Genomic DNA, 18,560 nt, shown 5'->3' with positions numbered 1-18,560 from the left:
TAGACCAGTGAATGCTGTCCTACTAGAATGAGCCTTGTCTAGACATTCGGAACTCCACTGAGCCCTAGACAAGTGGCAGGAAAGCCACAGAGCACCATTTTCAAAGTGGGGTGCCCCCTACCTGCTGCAGAATCATTACAATACTGATCAAATACATATATTCCTGGGCCTCAGCACCTCTGGGGACAGGACCCAGGAGCCAGCAATTTAACAACTTGCACAGACAGAATCACTTGCATAACGAGTGTGGGAAGAAGTAATTCCTGCTGCTCCCTTTCATCACATGATAAATTCTTGTTCATTCTTCAAGTGAGCTCCGATGTTGCCTCCACCGTGAAGCTTTCCTAGACTCGCCCCAGATATAAGTAATTGCTTCATCCTCTGCGGGCTCACAAGTAAACTATCTTATTCACATTTGTGGCTCCAGCTCCTAACCCAGGAGCAAGTAGCAAATGCTCATATTTAAAAATAAAGCCAAACCTCCTTCCCCTGACCTATGAGGCCCTCAGTGATGTCATCCTCCCCATTCCTACCTCCCTTCCACTCCCTGCTCAGCTCAGCTCTCCCTCCCCTGCCCCTCGTCCTCAATGCCCCTAGCACACTGGTCTCCATTTTGTTCCTTAATCGAGCCAAGTTTTATGCAGCCTCTCAGCCTTTGCTCTCACTGCTTCCGCTGACTGACGCGCACTTCCTTCAGATTTTTGCATGACTGGCTCCTTCCTGCCGGACATTCCGTCTCAGATCAAACAGCGCCTCAGAGACACCTTCCGCGCCCCCCCAACCTGAAGAAGCCCCCCTCCCCAGTAACACGTCTCATCTCCCCGTTTTGTTTTATCACACGTTTACCGTTCTCTGATCATTTTTTTCTTAAATATGTTTGTTGGCCTCTCCCCATAAGCTCACGAGATGAGAGGCCATCGTTAGTTTAGCTCAGTAATCCTTAACCAGGGTTGATTGTTCCCCCCGGGGGACATTTGGAACACTTGGGGACATTCTGGGCTATCACAGCCAGGCAGGTGCTACTGGCATCTAGTGGGTAGATGCCAGGCATGCTGCTCACGTTCTACAGTTCCCGGGACAAAACAAAGAATTTTCCAGGCCCGAATGACCAGTGTGCCACGGTGGAGAAACCCTGGTCTAGTTCATCTCTGAAGCTCCAGCATCTGACCCAGCTCCTGGCAAATCTCGTGCTGCTCAAACATTTTTGCAGCCTGGCTGAACGAAATGTTCAAATTAAAGGCTGGGTTTAATTTTTAAAGCCTAAAGTCTCCTTAGAGAGCAATTAAACCACAAGTTTTCGCACTCTGCTTCTGGAAGCCTCAGGCTATGGGGCCGAGTTTTAGGAATTCTGTATACCATGAAGAATTTTCATCTAAGTGTTGAAGATGTAAACTTTATGGCTATGATCTGTTTTATATATTGGGGTCCCAGTTGTCCGACAAGCTCTACGGCTTAAAAAAAAACAACTGGAGAAACCACTGTGCCAGGCCAGCCCCCTTATTTCACCGAGTTGGAGGACAGGACCCAGAGAAGCTGGGGGCCTCTCAATAGTACATAGAGAGCAAGGCATTGGTCTCCTGAGCGCCCAGCTCACCTTGGTCACAGAGTGGCCACAGCTCTGTGATTCACCAAAGACACAATTTAGGAGGAAAACAATGCGGTGTAGCAATTACAAGCACCAGAGCCATACTAGGTGGGTTTTCATCTTGGCTCTGCCTCCAGCCAGCTCTCTTTGGAAAAGCCACTTAACCTCTCTGAGCTCTGGTTTCCCTGAGGACCTGTAAAATGAAGATAATAATAGTACCTACCTTATAAGGTTGTGATGCAGATTAAAAGAAAATCTGTGAAAAATGTTTGTAACAGTGTCTGGCACATAATAACTGCCATGGGAAGGGTGAGTGGCCAGCTCATGCCCCTGTGCCTGGGACTCTCCGGGGTTTAGTCCTGAAAGTCCTGTGTCCCAAGAAACCCCTCAGTCTGAGCAAAGTGGAGCAGTTGGTTATTCTAGCTGCGTGTGTATGTCTGATTTTTAAAACTCTATAGTAATGTTTAGTTTGACTTTTCATTACTAAGCACTTCTCATTACTTAGTGTGTTTCCTATACTGAGCGTGAGGGGAGAATTACTGGTGAATTAATTTTTGCGTTGATTTACAGGAGTGACATTTCTTGGGTAGTATGTTTGTTTTTGTATTTTAATATTTTCCCCAGGTTTCCCAGTTTTATCGAGATATAATGGGCACATTGCACTATATAAGTTTAAGGCATACAACAGAGTGATTTGGCTTAATCCACTTTCTAATAATGAAATAAATGAAACTATTGGTCATTTTTATCAATTCCTTCAGGGAGGCCCACAGCACTTCTACTTGGAAAATACTTTTATAGCAGTTGGTTTGTTACTGCATCTCCTCAAACAAGAGAACTCTGTTTTTTTTTTCAAAAAGTCTCTATTTCCAATAGTTCACCACTCTAGGCTGAGTGTTCCTCAGTAACACAGAATCTTAGAACTGGCAAGACGTTCAGGAGTTTAGGGAATAGTTAGGACCACCGTGCCATTTCCCAGATGGGAAAACCGACTCCAGAGAAGCCTGCTCCCTTTCCTACGGTCACACACGGGGAAAGGAGGACACCGGGGCTCAGGCCCAGGGTTCCAACACCTGAGTCAGGGCGCGCTCAGAGATCCTCAAACTAGGTTCCATGTACCCAGTGGCAGGTTTCACAGAGAAGTGGGTGGCTAGGGAGAGAGAGGGAAGCTGCTTCACTCGGCCACCCACCCCTCCTCCTTCCATCACAGAAGCTCCACTTTTATCGTTTGTACATTGAGCCTCAGCTTAAGTAGCCTCCGCAAAAGGGTCTGTGTGCTGAAAAAAAAAGTTTTTTGAAAGCCACTCAATTATATCAGAAGGTCAACATATTTTCTTCCCTGGAAAATTTGTTCCCATGGAGAAAACTTAACTATTTCTTTGAACTACATATTTCTCCTCTCTAATAGACTTTACATGGTCAGAAAAACACATGTATGGGCCCTTTAAAAGCCAGCAGTTAAAATAAAAAGCTCATTCACTCGCAGAAATGAGCTGGGTGAGTCAGAGCGTTGGTAACAAGTGGCCCAGATGTGTAATTTCATGCCCATCATTTAGGTAAACGCTGCTGTTTGGGGCAACTTGATAGAAGCTTGGAGTGAAGACCCAGGAGGGCCCCAAGATGCACAGTCCCCAGGAAGCAGGGTGGAGGGGGACAAATTGCAGTGACACTATCTAGAACCCAGGCCCAGTGTGTTTGACAGGGGTGGGGTAGGGGAGCTGCTGGAGAGTTAGGCCTTTCCCCACCCCATCCAATAAAATTTTAAGCTGAAACACACAAAATCCAAAGCCAGGAAAACATCCTGGGTTGGACCCCAAAGTGGGGAAAAAGACAACTAGAAATAGCAAAATGCACAGCCTTTGCCCGAGGCGATTCCGGGCTCTCCCTTGGGTGGGTCAAGGCTTAAAGGAAGTCAAGGAGGAGTGAGCTGACTCTGCAGAGAAAAGATCAAAGTTCAAACTTGTAAAACTAGGTTTTAATCCTACCTCAGCCACTCATCAGCTGTGCAACCTCTGGAGAGTTACCTCACCTCTCTGAGCATCATTTTCTCATTAGTAAAATGTAGATTGTAATAGTACTTTATGGGGCCAGCGAAGGATTCGAAAAGAGGGCTCTGCTCCTTACCATGCTCCCGTGCCAACGAAATAGTCACAGTCACTGTTTATTAAGCAACTACTAAGTGTCCATCTCTGAATGCCAGAGCCTGAGCTCCTTACCACCGAGCTATGTGGCCTCGGTGTGCCAGGGATTCTATCTGGTGCAGAGGAAGTTCAGAAGAGGGCTACTACCAAAATATTTTGGGCTCAGAGAACATCCTGGGAGACTCAGAATTCATCAGTCTTTGTTGAACAAAAATAAACTAGATACAAAAGAATGTTTCGTGTGGTGGCATTTGCATAAAGTTCTAGAACAGGTGAGAAATTTATGGTGGCAGAAGTCTGAATAGGGGTTACGTGGGGGCTAGAAGGAACAGATAATGCTGTTCCCTGTCTACTCAATATCTGTCCCCCACCCCCACCCCCACAGCTGGTGTAGCCACTAACCAATGAGACCTAAGTGAAACTGTCAGGGGACAGTGGGGTAAACTTTCTTCTAAGGACTGGTTCAGGCTCGTAGCCCCCTTGGCCCCTCTTCCTCCATCTTGCTCTCTGAATACGGATGTGAGGGCTGGATCTCTGGGCGCCCTGTTGGATGGAAGACTAAGGCCACACACGAAGGTTGGAGGCGCTGGAACTACATCCCTCACTACTCCACGGAGCTGTCAGCGTTGGACTGCTCACCTGCTCTCCTCTACAAGAGAAAGAAATGACTCTCTTGGGAAAGCCACTGTCATTCTGGGGTTTTCTGTCACATAAGGCTTAACCTACTCTCCCTATCCAACAGCCATGTGAAGTTGTTACACAGGTGAGGACACTGAGTCACAGATTAAGTTGTTGCCCAAGGTCACATGGTTGGACATAGGGAGAGTCTGGTTGTGAATCCCACATCGTGAGGGTTCTTGTGGGCCTTTCTTCTCTAGAGACTACTGGGCACATATCACCGTCCTCCCAGGCCCAGTTCTTGGGGTCCTCGGACAGCGCAAAGGGAGCCATAACCATAGGTCCTACAATTAAGCCCCACCCACATAATGTCATGGACCCCACCTGTACACACACACCCAGTGTCTATCCTTACCGCTGAAAGAACTGAGGCTGGGGTGCTGAATTTCCTCTCCGAGCATCACAGAGTTAGTTAGGGACTGGCAGAGGTTGGGTTTGAGCCAGGTGCCCTACCAATGAAGCCCATGTTTTGAACACCTCAGCGGCCCCATATTTCAATTTTCTATAAGATTCTGAGAGCTCCTATACAGCCCCCTTCCAAATGGCTGGCCAGCCTCCACTTACATACTTCCAGCAACAGAGAGCTCATTACCTAACAGGCTTGCAAAGTGGAAACTTGGGAGGAAGGGATCTAGTCTTTATCCCAGCCTCTTCTCTCTCCTGCCTGGCCTCCGCTATCCTGGGACTCCCCACCCTGCACCCTGGGGACTTCTTCCCCTCCCCCAGAAGTGGTCTTTCTCCTCCTTGTTCAGTACCTCAAGTTCAGTGGGCAGCGTGGGAGTGGTGGTGATATCTTTACAAGGGATTCTCTCTCTCTCTCCTCTAGCCCTCTCACACTTTCTCTTTCGCCATTCCCCATTCCTTTGAAGAGGAATAAAGACTGTTATGTTATCATCTGGCAGCAATAAAAACAAATGTAAAATGCACATACTCGGTGACCAGCCATCTCTCTCCTTGCACACATGCCCAAAGACGAATTGGTAAAGAGGCTTAGAGCAGCAGGGTTAGTGAGAGTGAAACCCTGGAAACACCAAGAGTCCATTATGACATCAGACTGCACCCTTCCAAGGGAGAATGCCACAGTACTTTAAAAGGTTAGGACTGAGGTATCTACCCAGGGGAAATGTAAATACATGCCCAAACAAAGACTTGTTGTTATGTGAGTGTTTATAACAATATTATTCATCATAGCCCCAAATTGGACATAATACAAGTGTCTATAAGCTGGCAAGTGGATAAGCAAAACGTGGCATACCTGTGCAATGGCATATTAGCAATAAAAAAGATGACTCCCCTGCCCGGGCCAGGTGGCTCAGCTGGTTGGAGCATCATCCTGTATACCAGAGGTTGAGGGTTCCATCCCCGCTTGGGGCACATACAGAAGGCAACTGATCGATGTTTCTCTCTCATGTCAATGTTTCTCTCTCTCTCTCTAATCAATAATAAAAACATTCTCAGGTGAGGATTTTACAGATGAACCTTCAAATAGCTATGGTTAATAAAAGTAGTCAGATACAAGGATCGCATATTGTATAATTTCATTAATAAGAAATGTCCAGAGGAGGCAAACCCATAGAGACGGAAAGGTCAGTGGATGCTTGGAGCTGGAAGTGAGGCTGAGGACTGACTTGAACACGGGCATAAGGGCACTTTCTGGGGTTGTGGAAATGCCCTAAAACTGGCTTGTGGCGGCGGCGGCACAGCTCCGCAAGCCCACTGAAAATCGCTGCACTCTGCACTCACAGTGAGTGAATTTCACAGGCTGCAAATTTTACCTCAATCAAACTTCTTAAAAGAGGAGGCATATACAGGAAAAAGGGATAAAACATTAGGTTAAAAAAGTAAGATGTCGAACAAAATATACAGCAGTTCCATGTATGCAAAGAGTAAGTAAAATACAGACCCTCCTGTGTGAACACGAGAGCGTGTCTACATATACTCAAAGAACCCTGCCTTGGAAGCTCCACCCACACTGGCCACACTCACTCCTTCTGGGGAGGAGGGTGGGAATGGGGGGCCGGAGAGGGTGCCTATTACTTTACAGTGAAAGGTGATTCTTCGGGTAATTTTTTTTAATTAAAAAAAAAAAAAATCAGCCCTGGCTGGTGTGCCTCCGTGGATTGAATGCGGGCCTGCGAACCAAAACGTCACCGGTTCAATTCCCAATCAGGGCACATGTCTGGGTTGCAGGCTAGGTCCCTGGTAGGGGGGTGCTCAAGAGGCAACCACACGTTGATGTTTCTCTCCCCCCTCTTTCTCCCTCCCTTCTCCTCTCTCTAGAAATGAATAAATAAAATCTTTTTTAAAAAAAATCAAGCAAAAATATAAAAAGGAAGTCATGCAAAAGAGGGAGGTTAGAGGCTGCAGTCCACCCTTCAGCACCTTCTTTTACAGTCACTGGGCTCGTGGTTAAGGAACTGGCACTTGTAAGCAGTAAACTGGATGTGTCTAGACTTGGGAAGGACTTAAGGAATGATCTAGTCCAGTTCCCTTGCTCTGTAGGTGGAGAAACTGAGGCGCAAGGCGGGAGGCAGGGCCTGTCCAATGCCAGAGCTCATTGGGCCTGGGCCCGGGCTGAAGTCCAGGCCTCAGACGAAGCTCTCAGCTCTGCCCCCACACTGCACTCTGCACAAATTGTTTCGTGTCTCCGAGAAAGGGGAGTTTATAAATTTGGCCACATTTTGGAACAACAGAGCCATAAATGGACATGGCTGAGGGACGCCGGGAGGTACCTGACCTTTCAGACTGGGGATGGGGAGGGGAAGGGAGAACGGGGGTGGGGGGGGGCAGACCTAACCATGGTCCAGATTCCCGCATCCTGGGGAAAATAAAGCTGGAGAAAGAAGCTAGTGCAGAGGAAGGCTGCAGATGAAGCGGGCAAACCAGACAGACCTGGTCCGAATGTTCACTTTGCAGCTGTCTGGCTAGGACCCTGGGCAAACGCCTTCGCCTCTCTGAGCCTCCATGGTCACCGAACCTGGTGAATGATGAGAACATGTGGAAGGATTGTGGAAAGGCAGATAACCAGGCCCAACTGCAACTTGGAGAGAATCAGACTCTCCCAGGATGGGGCCCAAGCACTGTATTTTCCAGAAGCATCCTGAGATAGTCTGCATCACTACAGAAATGGTGGTCAGGAGTCAATGACTTCCAGGCTCTTAAAACAGGCTTCTCAAAATTGTTGTTTTTATTAGACTCTGTTACCTATAGATGAAAATCCAGACTGCCTAGTATGTCATTCAAGGCCTCCATGGCAACAGAATAGCTTCATCCACCCGCCACCCCCCACCTAAGCCATTCATATCCATCTTTCCATTGCTTCAGCAAACAAGGTGGAGTGTCCCCCTTGCTGTCCCAGATAAAACCAGGTCTCTGCCTTCCCTGGGGTCCAAAGTGGGAATCAATTAAGTTCCACACTCCACAGCTCTCTTCCTTTTCCAAACACATTCACACTCACACTTTCAAACCTTTGCTCAGGCAGTTTCCTCAAGCTGAACAGTCCCCCCGACCTCACCTGACTTTTTTTTAATAGAAAACCCACCTCAAATGCACTGCCAAAGTCTTTGCACTCCCAGAATGAGTCATTATCTACTCAGGGCTCTAACCTCCCAAACGAATGAATGAATGAATGAGTGGGTTTCTGATTGCTTTGCCTCCCACCCCTGGTGCACAGTCTGTAGCCAATAATGTTTGTTGAAATACAATGAAATCTGGATTCTCCGATCCAAACTCTGATCTGAGTGCCACGATCACTGAAAAATATCCAGTCAACAAACACTTATTGAGCACCTACTATGCACCAGGCTTGTGTGAACAAACCAGGTCATTTTCAATGTGGTTAAGGACACTGAGTGCTTTAACAGAAACAATCGAAAGGTGCTGTTTCCTGGAGAGTGGTCCGGAAGCCCCTTGGCGGAAGTGGCGTTTGAGTTGAGGCCTGAAGAGTGATAGAGCCAGCCTGCACAAGCCCAGAAAGGGTGACCTGATTTGTGTATGAGGAGAGCTCTCCAGCCTCTAGGTGGAGGGTGGAGGTAGAGTGGGAACAGTGGCCAGGGACGAGTGATGTGATAAACAGCCACATGGAGAGGTAGGGCCCAGCCACACGAAGGCGGACACCACTGGGGGGGCCTGCTGCTTGGGTGGGACGGCTGACCTTCAAACCTTAGAGTCTTTGATTCTTTGAGGCTTATCTATGTTTTAAACACACACAAATACAGAAAACAAAACCCCTCAGAGCCTCAGAAGTTGGCTAAAGCCCATTAGGATTGTTTGTTTGTTTTTTAAAAAATATATTTTCCCACTGAATCTTCAGTTTTATGTTTCCAGCAGCTGGCATCCACCCAAGGGGACAAGTTAGCTGGGACAAACCGGCTTTCGTCCCTTGGTCATTGTCTTCTGGATCACAGCTCACGGCTGCTAAAAGGGTCATTTCCTGTGGCCTCAGCAGGGCCCGGAGGGCAAAGTGTGGGGGCCAGGCCTTCCCACGGATGCAGCTGGGTCAGCTACATTTCCCGAGAGGACATGGCTCTGGGGTGGGGGTGGGGCAGGCAAAAGGCAGCCCCGGAGGGGTCAGACAAGCAGCTCTGGCCCAACAGGTCATTTTTTTAAGTCAGTTACTTGAGGTTACCAGAAAATGTGGTGAGCTTCCCAGACTAGCCCACCAGAAGAGCCTATAGCTCTGATATTGGAGAGTCATCAGTCTAAGAGGAGAGGAACTCAGCCCAGGAGAGCGTCTGAGTCACCTGACTTCATGATTCACCAAATTCAGTCCAGGTGACCTGGGAATGAACCTCTGGGATGAGGCTGGGCTGTGACTAGAAGACAGAAAAGCCCCTCTCCTACCAGAGACCACGGCAGGGAGCCCTGACCCTGAGACAGGGCTCTCCAGGCATGGGGGCCACTGAGCTCCACAACTATCCAAAACACACACACACAAACAAATTCTGAGTGTCTAGGCTTAGCCCCCCCCCCCCCCCCCCCCCCGTCACAACCCGGTTTCTTAAACTGGTGCTCTGCCTCCAGGGAGAGGAGGGAGGGGGCCAGGGCAGTGTCTCGCCCATTCCCATCCAATTCCTCCCCCAAAACCACGAATCTTGTATCAGGATCATGCACCTTCCTCCCATGCTCCTCTCCCTTGCTCATTACCTCTAGTCACACTGACTCGCTTTGGATTCTGCCTTCCTGCCTCAGGACCTTTGCCCATACCCTTCCCTCTGCCTGGATCACGAAAGTGCTCACGTAGTCACCTTAACCTTTTCCTTCTTAGAGCTAACCCCAACAAATGACAACGATTTGCATAGCAACTTTCATGACGTCTCCCTCCACACTTTTGAAGCCATTCCATGATCTGCAAAGTTGCCACAGAAAGGGAAAGAGAGAAAAAAGATAGAGCAAGGGAGGTTTTTGTGACCCTTTTCTGGAGGAGGCGCACGCACAGCCCTTCTGCTCACATTTCATTGGCTGAAATCAGTCACACGCCTCCTCCTCACTGCAAGAGAGACTGGGAAATGTAGTCGAGCTGAGTGTGGAGGCAAAGACTTGGATATTAGTGCGCGCTAGCTGACTCTGCCACAGTGAAGTAACCTGGTTTCCCAATGTGAAAGAAAAGGGTGATGCGGCCCTGGACGGGCAAAAGGCCCCACCATTGCACTGCACGCGACCTCAGCGTCCCCACCCAGGGAGGGGAGGACATGTCTCCTGGGCCTATGTTCGCCTTTTCCTGTGAATGTAAAACCAATTAATGGTCAGCCTCTGGAGCAGACACTGCCCATATCTCCCTGACCATCACCCTCCAAAGGCCGTTTACTGCAAATGCCTGCAATTCCAGGCCTGATGGCATTGTCCTGGCCTCAGGCGCACACTTGTGCTTACAAGCACAGGAGCTTCCGCATCACTAAGGGTGGAGAATTGCTGGGTAGACAGCCCAGCGCCCTCGTCCCCTCTTTGGGAGGACGGCGGCGTGCTCCACACTATCTCGGAAAGTTCCCTAGGAGGGTTGAGCTCTGGCTTCCCACTCTGGCCACTGCCTTGATAACGCTTTTCTTCCTGGCTGCCTTCTCTTCCTTGTTTCACTTCCCCACTCCTCTGCACGCATTCGCTGGGATCACCTCCCAGGTAGATTATTTGCGTCCAATAATTTCTTAGGGTCTGCTTCTGGGAGGACCCAAACCCAGGCAGCTCCCTAGGGACAGGGACAACGACCTAGACTCTTTTCCCCACCACATCCAACTTCTCGCCGCACGGGTGCACAGTCATCCTTTTGATTACTTTTAGAAATACACAAAACATATTCCAACGGGTTGGTCATCTTGGCCAGGGCTGCTACAGACTTACAAAGAGATAGCCTGACGCACTTGAAAATAAGACTTGGAGGAGCTATTTGCTCGTCCTGTTTCTTTCCCACACACAGGAAATCCTGGGCAGGCAGAGCTTCCTGACCGAGGAGTTGGTGGGGGGTGGGGGCGTGGTGCTCGCAGTCCGGGGTCCAAGCTCTCCTCCTCCTGAGAGGAAATTTGGGGTTATTCGAGGGAATTGGCTTGCCTTATCCACTGCCTGGTGAAAGGGAAAGTTCAGAGTTCTTGGTTCGAATCCTCACTCTATCCCAAGGCTTCTGTGTCACTTAGGCTGCTCCTTGCCCGCCCCAGGCTTTGATAGCATCTATGAAGTGCAGAGCTGGAATCATTGTGCTTCGGGATGTCTTAGAATTGCTGCACCCTGCATCTCCTCAGAACTCGGATCCAGGCCTGGCACACTGTTGCACTCATGAAAACTTTTACAGGATTTGAGAAGTCAAAGCAGACAAGTATTTGGAGTATTTTGGAAGCCAGTATTAGCAACTATTAAAAAGAAAGTGGTTCGTCCTGTAGATGGAATTTTCCATGGAACAATCATTTAAAATATTTTCTTAATAAGTTGGCACTCACTAGCAACTTTTCTCTTTTTTCTAGGCTTGCTCCAATCTGTGCACTGCAGCCCAAGTTACCTTGGCCAATTGGATCATTTTGCTCTCCTGCTGAAAACTCATCTAGGGATACCCCGTGCTCAGGGGGCGCCTCCTGCAGTGTTTGCACATAGAAGATGATTGCTTAGTGAGTTGAATTTGATGTCCAAGGTACTGTGGCCTAAAAGGAGGCCATAGGTGGAAAGAGTTGCTAGAATTGTATCTAAAGTAAAAGTAAAAAGGCTATGAAGGAAGGCCAGGAACGTATGCCTAAGAGTAAGGTGCTCGGTATGGACAATGTGGTTTGGGTGCTCAGCTGCCCTTTTAGCTCCACTTCAGACTCTAGATAAGGGAAGTGATTGCACACATTCCTCCAGTAAAGTGAGGCACTGTTGTGTGTGCTGATGATATCAGTTAGGAACGCTGTATCAGGTAAGCTGCAGGTTGCAGGGTACTGGGGCTCACACCATAAGGACATTTATTGTTCACTTGCCTACAAATCTGGATGCAGGTGGCCACGTTGGTCCACCAGCTTAGTGATGTTATAACAGACACAGGTTCTTCTTACTTTTTCACTTCTCTATTCTTTTCCTTTTTTTAATCCTTACCCGAGGCCTTTTTTTTTTTAATTGCTGTTAGAGAGAGAGGAAGGAAGAGAGAGAAACATCAATGCAAGTGAGAAACATTGATTGTATGCCTCTAGAGAGAGGATGGTAAGGGCCTGGACCCGGACCTGGGATCAGGGATCAAACCCACGACCTAGGTATGTGCCCTGACCAGGAATCGAACCTGCAACCCTTTGGTTATGGGACAATGTTCCAACCAACTGAGCCACACCAGCCAGAGCTCACGCCTTTATTCTTATATTTCAGTCCCTCATGGTCCCATGATGGTTATCACTTTTGCAAGCATCATCCTTGTTCAAAGTTCTCCTGTCCCTTCTGATCCTTTTATCAGGAAATCTTCCTAGAATCACCCCAGCATAACTTCCCTTATGGCTCATTAGCCAGAACTAGGTCATGTGACCATCTGTATTAGTTATTCATTGCTGTAAGACAAATTACCCAAAACCTAGTTGCTGCGATAAACATTTCCTATCTCTCAAGGTTTATGCGAGCCAAATATCCAGGAATGGCTTAGCTAGGCGGTTCAAAATGTCTCAGGCGTGATCTGTGCCTGAGTCAACTTGTAAAGGTGACTGTAACAAAGTGCAGAGGACAATGCCATTGAAAGAAATGTTTAATGTTACCCAGAGTTCCTCTAGAAACAAGAGTCATGGCACGATGTTCGGGGCAACCGAGGAAAATGTTGGTCTTGAATGAAGCTAGAGGAGACCAAGGTCACAGCTATGGGAAAGGTGGTTAGTTCGGGGTAACTGGTTCTGGATTGGCTAGTTTGAATTTCAGTGGGCTTTGGAGCTTAGGGGCTGTCCCTCATTGTCCAATGCATGGCCCTGGGTTGATTTATGGCAGAGGCCATGTCGGCTCATAGTGTGAGAGTTAGATGATGAGGTGGTTGGGGGTATGGACTCAGGACGGATTGGTTTGTACCTGAAAGGCAGGCTCACCAACAAATCGTGTTCTGTCTCTAGGAATTAGCTAGCCCTGGGAGGTCATTGTCTTCCTAGCCACGAAGGTTCCCCAAGATATGAAAACATCATAAAATGTAAGAAGTTTTAAAAATATGATTAATATAAAAATCTTTCTGGCTTACCACAGTCATCCAAAGGTTTGACTGGAACTGGAGCCACTTCCAAGGTGGCTCACCCACAGGCCTGGCATGTTGGGGCTGGCTATTGTGGGGACGACCCACTTCCTTCCACATGGACCTCCTCGCGGGGCTGTTGAGTGTCCCCATGACATGGCAGCTAACTTCTCCCCGCGTGAGTCATCCAAACGAGTAAGGCAGAAATGACAGTGGTGTTTTTGACCCAGCTCTGGAAGTCACTCTTTGAAATGAGTAAGTGTAGCCTGTATTCAAAGGGAGGGGATGAATTTCCACCTTTTGAAAAGGAGGGTATCAGAAAATTTGCGGACATATTTTAAAACCACCAGAGCATTCCCGACTGCAAGGGAGTCTGGGAAAATCAAAGGAGAACAGGATTGTCTGTCGTGACTGGCTTAGACTAATCATGACTCACTGCCTGGGACCCAGCGCCGCCCCAGACAAAATCAGGACTCAGTTAATGGAGAGGACGGGGAAGGTTGGTGGCGAAGCAGTCGAGAGTGTCTGCCACAACGATGATGATAAAGATGAGGGGGAGTAGGGTCCCCAGATCACTCTGTGTCCCCATATTGCAGAGGACATATTTATACTAAAACATGATTTGTTGTTTATCTCTGCAAGTCAGATTTAACAGGGTGTCTTCTATTTTCATTTGCTAAAATATCTAGCACTATTTCCCCGTGGGAAATAATCTTCAAGACTCATGGAAGGGGGTCAGTGAGGGGGTGGGGTTTCTTGGGAGTGGGAGCAAAAGGAGGTCTGGGGTGGTCTAGGGGAGGAACAGATGTTTCAAAGCCTGGGATAGGCTTTTTTTGGCAGGGGGCGGTGGTGGTTGGTGAGGCTGAGACCTCTTCTGGTCCCAGCTGCTCTTCTCTGCTCCCATTCCAGCTGCACATCCACCACCACCAGCACTGCCACCACCAGCACTGCCACCACCATCATCACCACCACTGCCACCGTCGCCTCTACTCTGATCTCGCAACACAGCCAGGAAGCTATAGCCAGAAGCACCTCTCTTCGCAAAAGAGGAAAAACCAACTCTCAAAGCCTAAGTAGGAGCTGAGGACAATACTGCAAAATGCATGTGAAGGGTGTGGGAACTTGGAGCCTTGCTGTGTGACCTCAGGCAACGCTCTCCCCTCTCTGGGCCTCCCTTTCCTCGGCTATATAATCAGGGGTTGGTCTGAAGCATCTCTTAGGACCCTTTTACTTGGCCTACGTGTCTCCCTCCCAAAAAGAAAAACTAGAGGGAACAAAAAGACATGGGTGGTTTCTCTTGTCCCGTCTCCAAGTCAAACTCCACGAAAATGTCCAGTGTGACATAGATTTCATATAAACAGTGGTGCGCTAATACTCACAAATACCCCAAAAGGAGTCCCAGATGGGTTATTTTTATCCCTTAAGACACAGACACACTCCAGCCCCCTTCACCCCGACCCGTAATAGTTTCTCCAGTTGGTTTTTACAAGAAGACAGGAGTTCCCGTTAAGGGTGCTAATTAAGCAGCTCTGACTGTGGGCAGGGGGAGGCTGGAGAAAAACCTCCTCTCTGGCATGATGTCACCGCAACTGTGCATTTCTCATGACCCAAGAATGTGAGTGTGTTTGCATTGCACATTGAAGCCCGTGATGCAAGCGCAGCCTGGTAAACAGGCTCCAGACAGGCAGGCCCTGCAAGGCCTGGCGGGGGCTCAGCTTGCGCTTAACTCCTTCCTGGCAAAACTGGTTGGTGGGCCACCCAAGGTCTGGCCAAGGAGCCTTCTCTACTCAGCCCCCTGCTTCTCTCCCAGCCAGGGTAGTTGGGTTGGTGGTGAGGAGTGTGGGAATTTTGAGCCTCTGTATAACCTCAGGCAAGGCCCTGCCCTCCCTGGGCCTCCTGAATTTGGAATCACTGAGATCTGTATTCCCACACACCTGCACCTTTTCCTTGCTCTAGGGCCTTGGATATGTGACTCCTCTGCCCTGAGGAAGGGAATTAGACCCTCAGTCCTTCATCTTCAGCTCCACAGTCCAGAAAACCTAGGCAACTGAGGGCTTTTTTCTATACTCGAAGAAAACCCATTCGGAGGCAAAACCTGACTTGGACGGACTAAGACTGTGCAGAACGTTTATTCCACTTAGAGGAAATACTCTCACTTCTCGCTACAGCAATATTTATATGTTTGATTGGAGGCAGGTGGGCCCAGACCCCACTGCATTACCTTTTAAAACCCCCCAAAATTCTGAATTCTGACACTCATCCAAGCCCAGAGAGTTAATCAAGGGTTGCCTCTCTCTAGCTCATTCGGAGACTTACCGAGAAACTGCCTCCCATTGGAAAGTGAGCCTCCAGGAGAGGGCTTAGCTCTGACCCTGCGGTGTCCCAAAGAGTGAGCTCAGTGCCTGACACACAGCAGGCACCCAACCAATAGTTGATCAGTTATCAGCTAATGCTATTCATACCCCATAGGTGCCACGGTGGTGATTATGGGGAAACTGAGGCCTGAGCCTCTGAACTGGCCTCCCCTGTATCCATTCCCACAGAGGGAGTTCTGACTTTCCCCAAAAAAGGTAGCTGCTCACAGTTCTCTGCGGGCCTGCTCACAAACAGCTTAGTGACCCCCCTCCAACATTCCAGGGCAGCTTTCTCCCCGGCTGGCTGGTTTGTGGGCATCACCAAGTTTTCTTTGGCAAAAGGTTCAGCAGATTAAAAAGGAGAGGGGCATGCAGAAAGCTAGGCGTGGGGAAGGGGTCGTCACGGGTAGAGGGGCTGAGGGGTGTGTGGGGAAGATGGAATCTGTTGGCCAGCCTGAGACCGTGAACCAGATTCCAGGACCCTTCCGAGGACTATGAACGTCAGTCAGGCCCTGCCTTAAACCTCGGGCCAGAGAATTGCCCAGAATTGTACGGAGCTGCCAGGACGGAAACGGTCTGTCTCCTTGGTGTGGTCTGACTGCCCCCAGCTGCTGTGGGACCCCCAAGTAACTCCTTTATCCTCTCTGGGTCTTAGCATGATCGGAGAGTCCAGCACATAGGAGCAGAGCCGAGGTCATAGACATACACTTCAATCCAAGTCCAGACTCTCCCTCCAGCTGGGTAGGGCATTAGGGCGAGTCATTCTGTCTCTCTGAGCCTCAGTGATTGCATCTGCAACTGGCACTGAGTTACAGGGACATTGTCCTGATGAATGTGCCTGGCACACAATGGGGATAAAGGAATGGTAGATACTACACCCTTGGCCTGGCTAACCCTCCTGATCTGATGTTCTGTGGTAGGCACTTAGTAAAGTAATAACCTCTTTAACTGAACACCCACTGTGTTCCAAGACTGTGCTAAGTGCTTCACCAGTATTTTTTTTAAATTTGATCCTCTCAACATTTCTCAAATAATTACTAGCACTGTCCATATTTTGTGAAGGAGAAAACTGAGGTTCAGAGAGGTGAAGTGATTCCCCCAAGGCTGCACAGGTAGTGAGTGGCAGAGCTGGGGTCTGCCAGACTTTAAGCCCCTCATCCCATGGCTTCAAGGAAGATCTAGCAGCCAATTCCATGCCCACATCCTCAAAACAAGAGATTTGAGGCCTAGCTGCACCACCCCCTGATATACCATACGGCCAATGCAGGGGCCTCAGTTTCCCCATCTCAACCATGGAGAAGATCCTCCCTGCCCTGCTTCCTCCATGGGGCTGAGATGAGCACGCTGGTGACCTTGAAAAGGACTTCTTAGGCTATGAGATGGGACAGGAACTCTCAAAGTTTCAAACAGGAAGAGTCAAGCATCAGACCAGCTCCAGTCACAGAGGGGCCAGAGTAGGGAAGGTAAGTGAGGGACAGCTACCTCAGAACTGGACAGGCTCTGTGTGAAGGGGACTCCTCAGAACGCAACGACTGAAAAAGAAGTGGTCCCAGCCCTCCCCCTGCACCTGACCCTCTCCATGGTTCCCCCCCTCCATTAGGAGTTAGGCAGCACTGCCTAGCAGTTAAGAACTAGGCCTCCAGAGTCAGACAGATCAGGGTTCAAGTCTCAGCTCTACTCATCTCTGCTGTGTGTCCTTGGGACTTCCCCTTCTGTCAGTCTTCCCAGCTGTAAAATAGGGTGACAAAGATAAGAGCCTCACCAGGACCATAGTGAGGACAAGCCTTGGCCCACGGATATTGGTTGGACAATTATCTTCTGGCACCTGGTCTGCGATCCTCTAGGGGCTTCTAGTATGGAAGGAGAGACTGTATGTAAGGTGCTTTGTACAGGTAGGTGTCCCCTGGATGGGAGAAAGGATGGATGGACGGACAGACGGGTGGGTGGGTGGATGGATGGATGGATGGAATGAATGACTTACTCCAGGTCACACAGCTAGGAACCTTTCCTGCTACCTTACAATGGCACTGAAGGACAGATAAGAGACACTCCAAGTGGAGGGGGCACATGGACAAAGGCCTGGGGTCAGGAATTTCTGCGGCATGTTTGAGATGCTGGTCTCATAATTCCCTTTCAGTAACTTGCTCAACAAGATGCTCTGAGGAGGGGATCTGAATGGAGGCTCTCCCAGAGTCCTCGGGGGCAGAGCCAGGAGGTCGTGTAGGGAAGAGGGCCCAAGCCCAGATGAGTAGGCAGGAGCAAGCCCAGACTTGGGGTCGGGCCTCAGAGGGCCCGGTCTGTCCATATTTGGTTTTCAAGGAACTCGGAGGGTTCTTGCTGGCCCTGCTGCCCACGCACAGGAGCGAGGCCACCCTTAGCTGCTGAGTCAAGCAGGCAGCTGGGGTCGGAGCAGAGGCCCCACAATGGTGCGGCGGTAACACAGTTGTTCAGAGCTTGGCCTCTACAGTCCAGAAGAGACGAGTTCAAATCCTCCTCAACTACTGATAACTCTGACTGGGCCAGCCACATCACCTCTCAGAGGCTCCATGTTATTTATCTGCAAAATAAAACAACAGCAGTATACATAAGCGCCTTTACTGAGTGTGCTGTGTGCCAGCCTGTGCTAAGCAGTCCACCTGCATTATCTTGTTCAATTCTTATCAAGATAGAGAAAGATTACCATTGTTCCCATTAAACAAAACATGTGAGACCAGTGTTCCTCATCCGTGTGGCAAGAATTCCTACCTTCGAGCCTTTGCTCATGCAGTCTTCTCCACCGGGACTGGCCCTCTCTCTAACTGATTCTCTGCGTACCTGCCTTGGTGCCCAGTGTGAGCTATCCCAAACAGTTACTTTCCCGACTGTGGGGCCTGGATTTCCAGCTGAAGAACTTGAGGCACAGAGAGGTGAGGTCACATGCAACTAAGAAGCAGACCTAGGGGTAGCTAGCAAGTACTTAGCAACTTCCCTACTTTCCCATTTCTGTAATTCAATCATTTCCTCTTCAACTATCCCCAACAACCCCTGTAAAATAACACCCAGCATCTGTCCCTCCCATCTTGCAGTTTCCAAATCACTGCCGAGCCTTATCCAGCCTCTCCCAACAGCCCTGTGAAGAAGGGAGGCTAGATATCATCCTCATTTCGCAGGTTGGGAAA

This window comes from Desmodus rotundus, chromosome 7 (assembly GCF_022682495.2).
Source record: "Desmodus rotundus isolate HL8 chromosome 7, HLdesRot8A.1, whole genome shotgun sequence".
Taxonomy (NCBI): Eukaryota; Metazoa; Chordata; class Mammalia; order Chiroptera; family Phyllostomidae; genus Desmodus; species Desmodus rotundus.
The sequence above is the reverse complement of the archived record's forward strand: the minus strand, read 5'-3'. Positions refer to the sequence as shown.